At 48.5% G+C, this 16,562-nt stretch overlaps 1 long non-coding RNA gene across 2 annotated transcripts in view; it reads left to right on the top strand.

Moving 5' to 3' along the window:
* LOC147710122 (uncharacterized) overlaps positions 1-16,312 on the top strand; it is a 131,278-nt gene extending 114,966 nt beyond the window's left edge. For both annotated transcript variants that reach the window (XR_015295611.1, XR_015295612.1), the window contains one exon: positions 15,302-16,312. This is a non-coding gene — a long non-coding RNA (uncharacterized LOC147710122). The remainder of the gene's footprint in view (positions 1-15,301) is intronic.
* Positions 16,313-16,562: the final 250 nt, after the last annotated feature.

Below are 16,562 nucleotides of genomic sequence, written 5' to 3'. Positions count from 1 at the left end.
ATGTAATTTATGGATCAAAAAGAACATGGATTTGCAATCCTAATAATTGTTTTATGGCTTGAAAGTAGTTTATTAAAGAAATAAATGGGAATGGTGTAATCATTCGGAGAACACTACCATGCATTGTCCCTGGAAATCCCTTTATTTGTTGTATTGTTTGCTTGGAAAAAAAAACGGGATTCTGTGAATCATAAAATTGAATGCTGTGGTTATGATTATTTCCACCAGCGGCTACTATTTCCTTTGACTGGCCATATACTAACTAGTTCTTGTATGCAAACCGTAATAACCTGGTCAATTCTCATTTCTATTAAAATAAGATATAGCATTGAAATTTGTGAATGCTATGGTGGTCAGAATGCATATAGTGTAATACAGATTGTACCACTATTGCAAACAACTTATCCTCCAGCATTCGTTGAGACATTAGACATAATTCTATATACTTTACATACAGCGGACTAGTTTTGCTTATAGAAGTAGCTGGGAAAGGAAGATTTAGGAGTGGTCTCATATACTTTAGGGTACCTAACATCAGTGGTAGCTCCTCCGCGGAGAAGCGCCGGCCCACTGCCTGGCACAGAGTTCACGAACGACAAATAAAACGATTCTCTAGCATCATTTTATTTTTCGTTGCTGGCTCTGAGCCAGCTTGTGCAGGGAGGGGCGGGGCATGGGAGGGTGGAGGAGGAGTGTGTCTGCACTCCCTAAGTGCTCATGTGTGTTTGGCCAGCCGTGTCAGGCTGACCATAACACACATTCACACTTAGGTTTCTCCAGCCTGGCTACAGTCAGCAGCCAGGCTGGAGAAACACCACAGACTCGATGACCTGAGCAGGGCATCTTCCCTGTCCGCTCACAAATCCCAGGAAGAGGCCAGCAAGACTGACACAGGAGGCAGTCAGTGGCATCTGGTACGTTTTTAGGTAGTCTCAGGAGACCTCTTGTCATCGATTCGGTTTTGAGGCCGAAAAACGTGACAGATGGTGCTGCTCGCTCCCACAAGGGCAACACTGTGTGTGCTCTGGGCCGCATACCCCCCACCCCTCCCACTTGCTTTATTGCCTCCTGTCACACGCCTGTTTTCATCTTAACCTGCCTTCCTTCTCCCATGCTATCCTTTCCCCATCTTTCCCTCTTTACCTCTAGCTCTCTTCTACCTCTCTACTTCTACCCCTCTATCTCTACTCTACCTCTCTTCTACCCCTCTACCTCCACTCTTCTACCCCTCTACCTCTCTTCTACCCCTCTACCTCTTCTACCCCTCTACCTCTCCTCTACTCTTCTAACCCTGTACCCCTCTTCTCCCCCACACCTCTACCCTTCTTCTAGTCCTCTTTTACCCCTCTACCCCTCTAATACCCATCTACCCTTCCTCTACTCCTCTACCCCTCTTCTACCCTTCTACCCCTCTTTTACCCCTCTACTAGCTCTTTTCTATCCCTCTTCTATCCCTCTACCCCTCTTCTATCCCTCTCCTACCCATCTTCTATCCCTCAACTACTCCTCTACCCCTCTTCTACCCCTCTACCACCCTTCTACCCCTCTTCTGCCCCACCTACCCCTCTACTACCCCTCTTCTACTCCTCTTCTCCCCCTCTTCTACCCCTCTACCTCAACACTTCCGCTCTTCTATCTCTCTACCTATCTTCTACCCCTCTTCTACCCCTCTACCCCTCTTCTACCTCTACCCCTCTTCTATCCCTATACCCCTCTTCTACCCCTCTATCACCCCTCTATACCTCTTCTAATCCTCTTTTACTCTTCTACCCCTCTACTACCCCTCTTCTACTCCTCTTCTCACCCTCTACCCACCCTCTCCCCTCTACCCACCCTCTACCCCTCTTCTATCCCTCTACCGCTCTTCTACCCCTTTACCCCTCTTCTATCCCTCTACCCCTCTTCTATCCCTCTACCCCTTTTCTACCCCTTTTCTACCCCCTCTACCCTTTTCTACCCCTCTTTTATCCCTCTACTACCCCTCTACTCCTCTTCCATCCCTCTTTTACCCCACCTACTCCTCTACTACTCCTCTTCTACTCCACTACCCCTCTACTACCCCTCTTCTATCCCTCTACCGATCTTCTACCCCTTTACCTCTCTTCTACCCCTCTACCCCTCTTCTATCCCTCTACCTCTCTTCTATCCCTCTACCTCTCTTCTACCCCTCTACCCCTTTTCTACCGCCTCTACCCTTTTCTACAGCTCTCCTATCCCTCTACTACCCCTCTACTCCTCTTCTATCCCTCTTCTACCCCACCTACTCCTCTACTACTTCTCTTCTACCCCTCTACCCCTCTACTACCCCTCTTCTATCCCTCTACCTCTACTCTACCTCTCTTCTACCCATCTACTTCTCTCTTCTACCCCTCTACCTATCTTCTACCCCTCTTTTACCCCTCTACCACCTCTCTACCCCAACACTACCTCTACCACCCCTCTAACCCTCTTCTACCCCTCTACCTCTCTTCTGCCCCTCTACTACCCCTCTACTCCCCTTCTACCCCACTACCCCTCTACCACTCTATCCCTCTACTACCCCTCTACTCCACTACCCTTCTACCCCTTTACTACCCCTCCAACCCTCTTCTATCCCTCTATGCTTCTACTACCCTTCTACCCCTCTACTACCCTTCTACTCCTCTACTACCCCTCTTCTCTCGCTCTCTCTCTTGCTCTCTCTTTTTTTACTTGAGCTGCTGGTGGGGAGAACGCGCTGCTCTGCCTCCGTGGCCCTTTTCTATCCCTCTTCTACCCCTCTACCTTTCCTCCCCGCGATCTGGGGCAAAGGTACACATCCACTAAAAGACAGATTGGAATTGGTAATATTTTCATATATCCTATCTATCTTGTTAGAAGAGAACTGAGAAATGTCATCACATAATCGTTGAGAAGACAGCTCGGAACTCTCGCAAGCGGCAAGTTTCACAAGGGACTGCAGGATTTGGTAGAGGACCCTTGGAGCATTACCGGCAGCAGAAAGTAAAGACGCGATGTGATTCTTGCGTGCTGCTCGGATGGCCTTATGGTAGATTGTGAGGGCCCTCAAATAATGGTTCTTATCGTCGTCCAGGTGGGACGCTCTCCATACCTTTCCAGCTTCCTGGCAGCTTGTTTTAAGGACCGTAGATGCTCAGAAAACCATACTTCCTGCTTATGTGCAGGACGTGGTGTGAACAATTTCAAGGGGGCAATAGCATCCACCGCAGCGTGGAGCGCCCAATCATATTTAGTCGGGGCCACTTCAATGCCCTCCATGGGGGCAATGAGGGGCTCAATGAACCTCTCATGAAAGGCTTCTTGGGCCACTTTATGCCATTGCCTCCGTCTACTAGGCAGTGCTAAAGATTGGGAGGGAGGTTTACATATATTAGGTGTATAAAATTCCAAAATAAAATGGTCTGTCCAATTAACCTGTGTAGGGGGAAGACAGTTGACAGTGGGGGAGTTCGAAAAAATTAGGTCCAAGGTATGCCCAGCCTGATGTGTGGGGCCAATGTTAACCTGCGTAAGGCCCAGAAATGAAAGATCAGCCAACAAGGACTGCGCCTCACCACACTCTTTCAGTTCACTATGAACATTAAAATCACCAAGAAGTATAAATTCACCTTCTGGGTTAACATGCGTAGCTAGTGCCTCTACTAGCGAGACAGAGACATTGGCACAAGGGCCAGGGGGGCGATAAACCAGTGCCCCTTTCTGGCTGACCTTAGTCGAGATGTTAATTTTAAAAATCATTAGTTCCATCTCTGGGGTACTGCATTCATCTAGAATGAAAATATATAAGTCACTCCTATTAACAATGGCTATACCTCCCCCTATTTTAACGGGACGGTCTAATCTAACTATTTTATAACCATTCGGGATCCCTAGGTGATAGCCGGAACCGAGTGAGGTTTCAACCATGTTTCTGTTAAAAAGCATAAGTTTGTTTGTGATGATGAAATTAAATCCGACTTCTGTGAAATGCTTAGGCAGTGATCTAATATTGCACAGCAAGTTCTTGCAACCTAATCGCGTTTTTGAACCCACCCCCCTTCTAGGTGCATGAAAAACACAAGCAAGTTTATCATATTAAGCCTGAAAATGGCAGTATCGACAAGAGAAAGGGCCCTCCAGGGGAGATTCGACCTCCCTTATACAGCCCAGCTGAGAAGATGTCTGTAGACCTAGGAGAGCTTGTGAAGTATAACTCACCCGAGTAGTACCATGGCGACCTGGGTTAGCAGATGTAAAAGCCATGGCACCTGGCCCCGTCCAGTCGCAGACGGGCTTCTCTTTGGCTTGTCTTAGGCGCGTAGGTAGCTCAGAGCGACGAGAGGGCTAAATAGCCCTTGCTCCTGGAAAGCTAGAGCGCTGACCGCTCGTGCAGGCGGAAGTGTCTGGCTCTGCCTGTCCCGCCCTCCGCTCAACGGTACTAGTTACCGAGTCGGAACGAGGCGGGCAGGCTGGAGCTCGAGCGCAGACTTCCCTCCGTGTCAATAAGCCTCAAATACCCACAGTGGCACCTGGAATACACGTGGGAGTAAGTGAATTGAAATTTAAAATGAGCGACGATACAGTTTAAAAATTGCATCCAATTTAAAATATTAAGTCAGGCTTCAAACAAAAAACACTTCAACAAATGTCTTGCCTTCTTGAAGTGCTTACTGCGTCAAGCGGGTCAGGGGAGACTCTGCCACCGTCCTCCCTTACCGCGATCAGCCCGCTGCTCCTCGCTGCCTAAATAGCCCTTGCTCCTGGAAAGCTAGAGCGCTGACCGCTCGTGCAGGCGGAAATGTCTGGCTCTGCCTGTCCCGCTCTCCGCTCAACGGTACTAGTTACTGAGGCGGGCAGGCTGGAGATCGAGCGCAGACTTCCCTCCGTGTCAATAAGCCCCAAATACCCCTAGTGGCACCTAGAATACACGTGGGAGTAAGTGAATTGAAATTTAAAATGAGTGACGATACAGTTTAAAAATTGCATCCAATCCCTACCCCCTCTACCGTTCTTCTACCCCTCTTCTACCCCTCATCTATCCCTCTTCTATTCCTCTGTCCCTCTTCTACCCCTCTACTACCCCCCTGTCCCCTTCTACTCCTCTTCTACCACTCTTCTACCCCTCTTCTACTCCTCTATCCCTCTTGTTCCCCTCTAACCCTCTCCTAACCCTCTTCTACCCCTCTATCTCTTTTCTACCCCTCTACCTCTTTTCTACCCCTCTACCTCTCTTCTACCCCTCTACCTCTTTTACCCCTCTTCTACCCCTCATCTACCCATCTGTCCCTCTTCTACCCCTCTACCACCTCTCTACCCCTCCTCTACCCATTCACTACCTCCCTACCGCCCTTCTACTCCTCTACCCCTTTTCTACCCCTCTACTACCCCTTATCTACCCTTCTTCTACTCCCCTAGCCCTCTTCTGCCCTTCTTCTACCCCTCTACCTCTCTTCTGCCCCTCCTCTACCCCTGTACTCCACTACCCTTCTACCCCACTACCCCTCTACCACTCTATCCCTCTACTACCTCTCTACTCCACTACCCTTCTACCATCCCTCTATCCCTCTATGCTTCTACCCCTCTCCTACCCTTCTACCCCTCTACTCTTCCTCTACTACCCTTCTACTCCTCTACTACCCCTCTTCTCTCGCTCTCTCTTTTTTGACTTGAGCTGCTGGTGGGGAGAACGCGCTGCTCTGCCTCTGGGGCCCTTTTCTATCCCTCTTCTACCCCTCTACCTTTCTTCCCCTCTTCTACTCCTCTACTACCCCTCTACCCCTCTTCTACCCCTCAACCCTCTCTTCAACCCCTCTACCCTCTCTTCAACCCATCTACCCCTCTTCCCCCTCTTCTATCCCTCTTCTACCCCTCAACCTCTCTTCTAACCCTCATCCCAGCATTCTATGCGTGAGCGGTCGTCACACGCCAGACTGAGAGGATGTGGGCGTTCTTCTAAAACGGGAGATTGACTTTCTAAGATTAGTTTGCAAATCGGAGATATGGAGTAAAGTGGTTATATACATCCCAACGTGCCACTCGGGTCACCCTGGTACTGGCACCAAATAACAAGGGAGCACATACACAAGTTCTTCATTTGAACATTTATATCATTGTGGTTTTGAGGCAGCAGATGTGGTCTATGAACTGAAATTTCATGGTCCTGATGAGAACCCGACAAACAGTTGGGTTTGAAACGTGTCGACCTTCTTTTTCCTTTGTCAAACAAACCATGTTATGTAATCGACTCACTGATGTAATGAACTAGGTCTTGGATGTAGGAAATGGTGATTACTTAATATCTTTTCTGCATTCCAGTAGGAATATATAGGTTCTATTTGGTTGTTTGTCTTTGGGAGTTTGAGTGCGTTCCACCAGGCCTGGGGCCACGTAAAAGTGATAGTGTTTCCGCCCTGGTGTGATGGCTGGATGGTGTGAGTGCTTGGTATAAGTGCTTGACTGAATCTGTCTGCGGTACGCTTTAAGGTTTGCATTGAGTGTGTGGTGGTGTCTCAGTGATTGTTGTAGTTCGATGAAATGTAACCTTGTGTATATAGTTTCCCTTCTTTTGTATTCCTTGTCGAAGCACATGTATATATAGTGTTGTTGGTACAGTAATGTAAAAAATATCTGCTAAATAAAATAATTGATGGCGTAGTAAAAAGTGCGGACCTATATGTTTTACTCATAGGTTCTGGCTATGTAATAACGTTTTGGAGTGCTGCTCAGTATTGGCAAGTGTTCCGTTTTGTTGGTGAGGAGAAGGCGCTGCTCTGCCTCCGGGGCCCTTTTCTATCTCTCTTCTACCCCTCTACCCCTCTTCTACTCCTCTACTACCCCTCTACCCCCTCTTAAACCCATCTACCTCTCTCCTACCCCTATTCTACCCGTCTACCCCTCTTATACCCCCTTCTACCCCTCTACCCCCTTCTACCCCTCTACCCTTCTTCTACCCCTTGTCTACCCCTCTACTACTCTTCCTCTACCCCTCTACTACCCCTCTACCCCTCTATTACTCCTCTTCTACCCCTCTACCCTTCTACCCCACTACCCCTATACCCCTCTTCTTCCCCTCTACCCCTCTATGCCTCTACCCCTCTACTACCCTTCTACCCCTCTTCTACCCCCTACTACTCCTCTACCCTTCTATCCCTCTCCTACCCTTCTACCCCTCTACTACCCCTCTTCTCTCTCTCGCTTTTGACTTGAGCTGCTGGTAGGGAGAAGGCACTGCTCTGCCTCCCGGGCCCTTTTATATCCCTCTTCTGCCCCTCTACCCCTCTCTTCAACCCATCGACCTCCTCTTCTATTCCTCTTTTACCCCTCTACCTGTCTTCTACCCCTCTACCTGTCTTCTACTCCTCTACCTCTCTTCTAACCCCCTACCTCTCCTCTAGCTGTCTTCTACCCCTCAACCTATCTTTGGCTACTACCCCTCTATGCCTCTACCCCATCTACTACCCTCCTACCCATCTTCTACCCCCTACTACTCCTCTACCCTTCTATCCCTCTACTACCCTTCTACCCCTCTTCTACCCTTCTATCCCTCTACTACCCTTCTACCCCTCTTCTACCCCTCTACTACCCCTCTTCTCTCGCTTTTGACTTGAGCTGCTGGTGGGGGGAAGGTGCTGCTCTGCCTCCAGGACCCTTTTCTATCCCTCTTCTGCCCCTCTACCCCTCTTCTACTCCTCTTCCACCCCTCTCTTCAACCCATCTACCCCCTCTTCTATTCCTCTTCTACCCCTCTACCGGTCTTCTACCCCACTACCTGTCTTCTACCCCTCTACCTCTCTTCTTACCCTCTAGCTCTCCTCTAGCTCTCTTCTACCTCTACCTCTCTTCTACCCCTCTACCTCTCTTCTACTCTTCTCCCCCTCTACCTCTCTTCTACCCCTCTACCAGTCTTCCACCCCTCTACCCCTCTTCCACCCCTCTACCACTCTACTACCCTTCTACCCCACTACCCTTCTACCCCTCTTCTACACCTCTACCCTTCTACCCCTCTACTCACTACCCCTCTACCCTTCTACCCCCTCAACTACCCCTCTACCCCTCTTCTACCCGTCAACTACACCTCTACTACCCCTGTATTACCCCTCTTCTACCCCTGTACTGCCCCTCTTCTCTCTCTCTCTCTCTCTCCTGACTTGAGCTGCTGGCGGGGAGAAGGCGCTGCTCTGCCTCCGGGGCCCTGTTCTCCTACTCAACACAAAATTAATTTAAGTTAATAAAAAGAAAGGTTTGTTTACCTAGGGTCATTTTGCATCCAGTAGCTGCTGCCAACTGCTACAATTAATGTGAACTTCCTATATAATCTTGAATGGGTAGAAGTTTAAAAAAGAGATGTTTTAATGCCAATCAGAAGCTTTTCCAAGGCGAGTAATTATTTGAAGCTGTGGCCTGTTAAGGCCTGTTTGAAGCTTTTGATAAGACCTTCGTTTGACGCGATGATTGTTTCCAGATTGTTGGGTTCGTGGGCTCTCTGGTCTGAATTTAGCCAGACATCCACATGCAGCCTCCAATCCTAGAGTCTTCCCAAGAAACATTAATTGGCATTTCGTAGAAGTGTGCATTTTGCGCCATTCTTGGTTTGTTTTGTTAAGATGTACGGCCAGGGCAAGACGGCCTTCGGAGGCTTTTCTTAAGGGACCGTTCACGCCAACATCCCTTATCTGTACGCCGGTCCCATCCATGCACGGTCTCAGGCCACCTGAGGAAAACATTTTCCTTGTGCAGGCCGCGCTAGTCCGCCTTGCCCTAGTCCACTACTGGGCGGCCTCCTGGGCTTTGATGCCCATGCGCTGTTATGTGTTCCCGTGGGCGCGCGGCCCAGGCGGGGTGGCGTTCCAGAGGCTTATGAACCTGAAACTGGATGTTTGATGGTGTGAGTGGCAAGACTTCTATATGTATTTTTAGGATTCCATACAATAAAGATTTGATTGTACGTTTGTCAAAAAACTGCAACTAATAAAAGATGTGAAGCCAGCAGCTGAAATGTGCTATAATGACCTTGCGAGTGCCATCTTGTTGGAAGAAAGAAGAAAAGTCGCAATACTTTTCTGTTTTTTTTTTATCCGGTGTAACAAAACAGGAGCTGAGCATGAGTTGCTCTCCCTTCATTCCATAAAGCACCATGTACTCTAAAGGTGTATAACATACTGTTATAGAGCTTGGGTTAGACAAACTGATTGCTGTCTGATAGCACAATAAGGTACGTCAGCAGGCATTACCTCCTCGTCCTGTCTTCCTCGCCATAGTAATTACCCATGAGCCTCCGGTTCCACACAGAAATCCAAGTATAAAAAAACGCTCTAGTCTCCCTCTCCCTCCTCCAAGATGGCCCCCAGTGGCTCCAGCTAATCCTATAAAGGGATACAGATACAGTCAATCGACCTGTTCTTTTTTTCTGCACTACTCCGAGTGCTGTCTCCCTGCTGGTCAGGTGAGTGGGGCTGGGGTCTTGTTTCAGCAGCCACTTATGTCCGTTGGTATTTGGAGGGGGGAAGTTAGTCTCGTTGGTAACTGTGATTATGTGTTGTTTTTAATTATGTTGATTTTTTTTCTCCCCCTTTCTTTGCCGGGCGCCTTGTCCTGCTATAGCGGACTTCCTGGCGCTTTTTGGTGTGAGTGAGTACGTCGGTGTTCTCGCTTCGTGTGCCACGCCTGCTCTTCCCGCTGAGCGGGGTGTTTGTTTGTGTGGCTCCTTCCCGACCGCGCATCCTGTTTCTTGGACGTTGCGCGGTCGGGTGATTTCTCCCATTGCGTTTGAACGCTTGCCGTTTGCCGTGGTTTTTAGCGGCTGCGGGGGGCTCGCCTGTTTCTCTCGTGATGCATCCAGTTGTAGGGAGTGGGGGTCTCTTTGGGAGACGCGCGCTTGGCATTCTCTGTTTTATGATGCATTATGGGCGGGCTGTGGGAGTTGGCTTAGCAACCTGATGCTTTATGTTAAGATCACGTGTTTCAGTGCATTGCTGTTTTTTTTTTACTTGGTCTTTGACTATCTTGGAGAGTGGATCTTTGTGTTTATCAGCACATGACTCCTTGGAAGCTTCTGGTTCTGGGATGTCTGTTCCTATCTATTCTGAGGTGGCTGCTGCCTTGCAGGACAGGGTTGCTGTTCCTCCTGACAAAAATGCGCGTGTTGATGACGTTCTGGCTGTTGACTCTGATGCTGAGGTGGATGTTAATGTCGGGGGTCGTTTTGTGCAGGGTGCCGACCTTAAGGAGGTGCTGTGTCTCATATGCAATAACTTGGTTTTTCCTGGGTCTATTGTGCCTATGAAAGATGATTTATTTCCCAGTATCAGCGTCCTGGGCCTGATTATTAGCCCCTTCCTTCTGCGGTGTTGAAGGTGTTGGATACTTGATGCAAGGATGTGCACATAGGCTCTTTTCCTCGTTTCCTGGATTGACGTTATCCTCTGCTGGATTTTGCTGCGCAATTTCCTTCCTCAGTCAAGGTGGATTCCTTCATGGCCGGTATGACGTCGCATGGGGCTGTGATCTCTGATGATTCTTCTCCTGCTGACCCTGTTGATCGTAAGGTTGAGGGTGCTGTGGAGCGTACTTTTGCGGCTGCCACTTTTTTCCATTAGAGCGGCGCCCTATTCCTCTTACGCTATCCAGTCCTTGCTTAAGGATTTCCTGTCTCTTTCGGAATTGTTGGACCAGGGGGTGGATGTTTCTTCTACCCTGGCAATGATGGGGCAGCGGGTTAGTCTGCTTTCATATATCTCTTTTGACTCTTTGGGAGCGGCGGCCTCGGCTGCTGGGTCTTCTGTCGCTGCGAGACGTCGGTTATGGCTTTGTTCCTGGAAGGCTGATACTGCACGGATAAGTCTCCTGATGTGGATCCCCTTTTCTGGGGTTCTGCTTTTTGGTTCACCTCTTGACGAGATGGTGATGGGAACGGCGGAGGACCGTATGCTCCTTGCTACTGAGCGGGCTGGTCGCTTCTGTTCCTTTGGTTCGCAGAGGGCTTTTGATCCTTCTAAGAGGGGTCGGGCTGGTCTGCCCTTTCGTGGAGGGGGGCGTGGCCGGGGTGCTCCTTCCTTTGTCAGGTCCCGGTTCTCTGGTGCTTCTGCCTCCTCCACTCCCGCTTCCGAGTCGTGACTGGATCGCTCCTGGTGTAGGTCCGGTTGGGGGTCGCCTCGCTTGCTTCATGGACTCTTGGCGCGAGACTGGGTCAGTCCAGTGGGTTCTTCAGGTGGTTTCGGTAGTTGTGCGTCTTGGGTTTACCCATACTCCCCCAGTCTGTTTCAGATCCACACCTTGTCCCAGTGACCCTCTTAGGCTGCTTGTCGCTTGTGGAAGGCATCGATTCCTTGGTGGTCAGATATGCGGTGATTCCTGTGCCCGGTGATCAGTTGGGGATGGGCGTATATTCTATCCTGTTTCAGGTGTCCATACGCACCGGGGATCTTCGGCCGGTGATGGACCTGTGATGGGTCAATACTTTCATCCCTCACCAGAAATTCAATATGTTTTCGCTTCAGTTGATCCTTCCTCTGGTGTCTCAAGGTGTTTCCTAGCATCTTTGGACTTGAGGGATGCTTCTCTGCATGTGCCTGTTCGTCCCGACTATCAGCGGCTTCTCCGGTTTTGCGTCCTGGGTCGTCATTACCTATTCCAGGTGTTACCTTTTGGCTCAGCTCTTCCCTCAGATTCTTTACTAAGATTCTGGCTCCTCTTTTTGGACATTTACATGGGGAGGGGATTGGTGTTTTTCCTTATCTGACCGACAATTTGATTTCTGCTTCTTCTCTTTCTGAGGCGGAGTTGCATGTCCAGAGTGTGTGCCATGTCCTGGTGCATCACGGGTTCCTGGTGTACATCCTTAGGGGGCGTGACATGGGTGTTTCCTTTGGTTGCCTGGCAACCTCCAGCCTTTTTTACTGGTCGAGGATTTCTGAACATTAAACGGGTTCAGGGACTGATGTCTGCCTCCTTGTTGACCGTACCATGGGCTTGCCTTCACATGTATCCGGTGGTGTCCCTCGTTTTTGTTGCATTGGGTCCCCTGTTCCCTGGATTTGTGTGTTTTGATACCTGTGTCCGCGGATGTTCGAGTGGTCCTGGTTTGGTGGTTGGACGAGGGTCTTCTGTCCAGGGGCTGCCCATTTCTGGTTGTTACCACCAGGGTTCTCACTACTGTTGCGGGCCTGCTGGGGTGGGGGCTACTCTGGGGGATTCAACTACTCAGGGTGTTTGGCCTCGGTCTGTATTGTCTTGTTCTTACATCTGCAAGGGGCTAATGGCCGTCCTTTTGGGTCTGTTGGCCTTTTTTGGACCTTCTTCTGGTTCACCATGTGCGAGTCCGGACGGACATTCAGGTGGTGTTGTCCTATGTCGAGCATCTAGGGGGGTGCAGGGTTCGTTCCCTCAGTTGCCTCGGCCGTCGGATTTGTTGTTGGGCGGAGTTGATACTGGCGTCCCTGTCTACGTCTTACCTGCCGGGTCCGGGGAACACTGCTGGATTGTCTGTGCCGGGTGTTTCCTTCCATGGGGTCTTTGTCCCTCACACTATTGTTGTTTGGGAGGTTACGGTGGATGTTTGGTTCTCAGTTTGTGGACCTGTTTGCTTCCCGGTTCTATGCCGAGATCCACTGCTTTTGCACGATTATGCCTTACCGGGATTCCTGGAGAGTGGACGTTCTGTCGTTCCTTTGGCCAGAGGGTCTGGTTTATGCCTTTCCCACGTTCCCCTGATTCCGATGTTTTGCAGAACGTCAGGAGGGTGGGATCGTTTGTCCTTTTGTTTGCTCCGGGTTGGATACGTCGCCCTTGGTATCCCTTATTGCTGGAATTGGCTGTATCTCCGGGCTGGACTTTACCGTTCGTGCCTTGTCCTCTGTTGGGCCCTCTTCTACCTCTGCCTGTGTTCCGGTCTCTGGGTCTGCAGGCCTGGCTCTTGAGTGGGGATCGCTGATGCGTGCAGGTTGTTCTTTTGCGGTTGCTGGCGTCATTCAGCAATTTTGGAGGCCTTCTACTCTTAAGTCCTACGCTAAGCTTTGGGATATCTTTGCCTCTTGGTGTGTGTGTCGCAGGCTGTCGTTGGCTTCTTTGGACCCTGCTCGGATTCTGGATTTTTTACTTGATGGTTTCCTTTTGGGCTTGGCCATTTCCACTCCCAGGGCTAGATGGGCCGCCATTCGGGCATTTCATGTCCTGCCTTTGGTTCAGATTTCTCCTTTGGTGGCTCGACTTTTTAAGTCGCTTTCTTTGCAACGTCCCCGTCCTGTCTTATGTTCTCCTCCTTGGGACCTTCCTCTGGTGTTGCGTTCTTTGCAGTATGCTGCTTTCGAGCCTTTGGAATCGGTGGGCCTGATGTTCTTGAACACTCGTAGTGGTGTTTCTTGTGGCTATTGCATCTGCCAGACGTATTAGTGTGCTGGGTGCCTTCCTGCGGTCTGCTCCATTTTTGGTCATTTTGTCTGATCGTTTGGTTTTGCGACCTCATCCTATGTTTATTCCTAGGGTGGTTTCTTATTTTCACCGTTCTGCTGGAGTGGTTCTTCCGGTTCTTTATCCTGATCCTTCCTCGGCTGAGGATTGCCTTCTCTACCTGTTGGATGTACGTCGTGCATTGTTGGTTTATTTATCACGCACTTCTTCCTTTTGTGGGGTTGATAATTTGTTTGTCAATTTTGGTTTGTCTCGTCAGGGCCTGGTGCCCTCCCTGTCCACTGTCAGTCGTTGGTTTAAGGGGGCCATACTGTTGGCTTATGGTTCTCTTTCTGGCTTTCCCCCTCTTCCGGTTCAGGGTCGGTCCACCAGATCTGTTTCTGTGTCGTGGGCCACTTTTATGGGGGTGTCCATGGAGTATGTTTGCCGGGCTGCCGCTTGGTCGTCCCCGCATACTTTCGTGTCCCGTTGTCGCCTTCAGATTGGGGGTTCTGTTTCCTTTGCCTCTTATGTACTGTCGGCTGGGGTTCCTTGAGGTGTATGTTTCTGTGGAATTTTTTGTACCTCTTGTGATTCAAATATGTTTCTCTGCATGATTTCTGTGGAGTGTTTTTCCTTGCATGAAGCTGATTGCTTTGGTATCGGCTCATGGGTAATTACTGTGGCGAGGAAGACAGGACGAGGAGGTAATGCCCCGGTTACTTACCGGTAATCTTCATTACTCCGAGTCCATGTCTTCCTCGCCACAGTATAGTTTCCCTTCCCTCCCGGCCCTGGTGGTGGCTTCATGTCTGCGGCTTGGTTTTTCAGGTCGATTGACTGTATCTGTATCCCTTTATAGGATTGGCTGGAGCCACTGGGGGCCATCTTGGAGGAGGGAGAGGGAGACTAGAGCGTTTTTTTATACTTGGAGTTCTGTGTGGAGCAGGAGGCTCATGGGTAATTACTGTGGCGAGGAAGACATGGACTCGGAGTAATGAAGATTACCGGTAAGTAACCGGGGCATTACAGGACATGGCATATTATGATAAACTGATACAGCTATGCTGTTGGACAGTTAGTTATACCAAAGAGTGGGAAGGGGTGTGTGATGAAATATTATTGAGACTTATTTAACGTTTGCTGTAATATGCGTAATGCATTCTGAGTTGATTATAATATTGACAATAATGCTAACTCTCATGATTGATCAGCAAATCGGGTATAATAAATAATCATATGTGTGAAATGCTGCGTACTCTCCACATGCACTGGGACGGACTCTGTATGCCTCCTGCAGGAGAGCGAGCCGAACACTCGCCTACCTGAGCACAACTCTGTAGGGAAGGAGAGAGCGGCGCGTGCCAGTTTCTTTTTTGCTCAAAAAAGGTAATAGTATTCAATCCTCAATGAGCTGGATTCATAGAAAGAACATTCTGGGATCGTAGCATGTCTCCACTCGTCTCACCCCACCAGTCTCTGAGCTAATGATGCACTGCAAGCATACAGGGAGTAACAAAAATAGTAATTATTAAATAAAATACACGTTAATGCAATTAAGTTGATAGTGAATCATGAAACATCCTTTGACGATACAGTAGTTTCTGAATTTCAGATCCTGCAGTTGTGAATTCTACAAATTGATTTCCCTTTCAGGACCTGGTTATTATCTGCCATTGGTTTGTAGGCATCACAAGAAAAAAAGATCTGTGCATTTTTTTGCCCGTCCTGGGCCCTTCCATTAGGACATCAGGTCCATAGTCTATTTTAATGTGGATGTGCAGTATTCTAAGAAGAGCTTCACAGATAGACCCCTCTAAACCTGTTGTTAGATGGCATCCTGGTGGTGTCTTTGTCTTGTATAGTGAGGAAAGTGTTTCTTGAAGTTAATGCCCACATCAGCACATTTTTCTAAAATCAATTTCCTTTCCTTCCATAGATATTACTGCAAAAGTGGAAAATGCTTATATTTTGGCAAGGACACCATTGTGCCTGGTGAGCAGGATCATACAATATTTGTCAAAAAGTCATTCACCGCCTGTGGAAGCGTTGGTGTCCTAACCTATGAGATGGATGACCCCATGTCAAGTCGCTTGATCATCCTGTTTTCCAACCCCTTCAACTACATGCTGTATGATCGGTTCTTCGCCATGCACATCACCAGGAACCGGGCTAATTTTAAGAAGTTCTTTGAGGCCATGTATAATCACGGGGACATCCTTGAGAGCTATGTCATGGGGCATAAACAGAACATACACAGACCCTCCACACTCGAACGAGATGGAATCCGAGTGACAGCTTCTATGACACATGAAACACAGTCACTCCTGAGAGTGATCATTGAATACATACAGCCCTATAGTAGAGGTACTGATTCAGGGACAGCCATGGCATATGGTTCTTGAAGTACCACTACATGTACTGGGTGTGGTGGAGTTATAGCTATGTGCTCTCTTTACGGTCTGGGCCTTCAGTTACCTACTACTTAACTTTTTTTAAATGGTATAGAAATTAGATGACAGGGGCCCTCCCCTAGCCTTTACAAAGATTTGCACAATGTCAGACAAGTCATGACTTGGAAAAAATGTATGCCCCCATGATTTTTCATTGTATAAAGTGCGAGATTGCATATCAATAACTTAGATGCAATATAAACAATTTACTTGCTATGTTGATAATTTTTCAATAACCGTCTTATGAATTTAAAGGGAGACAAACAAAGTCACATTTTATATTCTAGACCTAGACCATCGTATATATTAAGTATCACAGCAAACACTGTTTTACAGCTGAATCAGAAGCAAACAACTTTTGAAATTGGTATCTACCACCTCAGAGAAAAGAAAGGGGGAGGCAATTTAGGGTTATTTTACTCACTGTTATTTGTGTACGCAGCTCCAGGATTTCCTGTCAGAATAGTAGTACTGAATTAAAGAGAATTGGGATCATTGATGTTTAGTCTTTTTCGATCATTAGTGTGAATCTGAAGAATGCTATGTAAAAATAATCAAGGACCAGGACTTTTTTGTTTCTTTAGTGGTACCAGGTCTCATAGTGGACATGACTCCCATAGAGTGTGGACATGTTTTGGCCCATTTGTATTCGTGGGTCTCCTCAGGTCTAAGACTTGATGCGTCTCTCCTATCTGAGAAGGAGGAAGATTTCCATCAGGTGAATATGTATGATTTTTTTTTTAAGTA

The sequence above is a fragment of the Lissotriton vulgaris genome, chromosome 5 (assembly GCF_964263255.1).
Source record: "Lissotriton vulgaris chromosome 5, aLisVul1.2, whole genome shotgun sequence".
NCBI classification, from domain to species: domain Eukaryota; kingdom Metazoa; phylum Chordata; class Amphibia; order Caudata; family Salamandridae; genus Lissotriton; species Lissotriton vulgaris.
The sequence above is the reverse complement of the archived record's forward strand: the minus strand, read 5'-3'. Positions and strand labels throughout refer to the sequence as shown.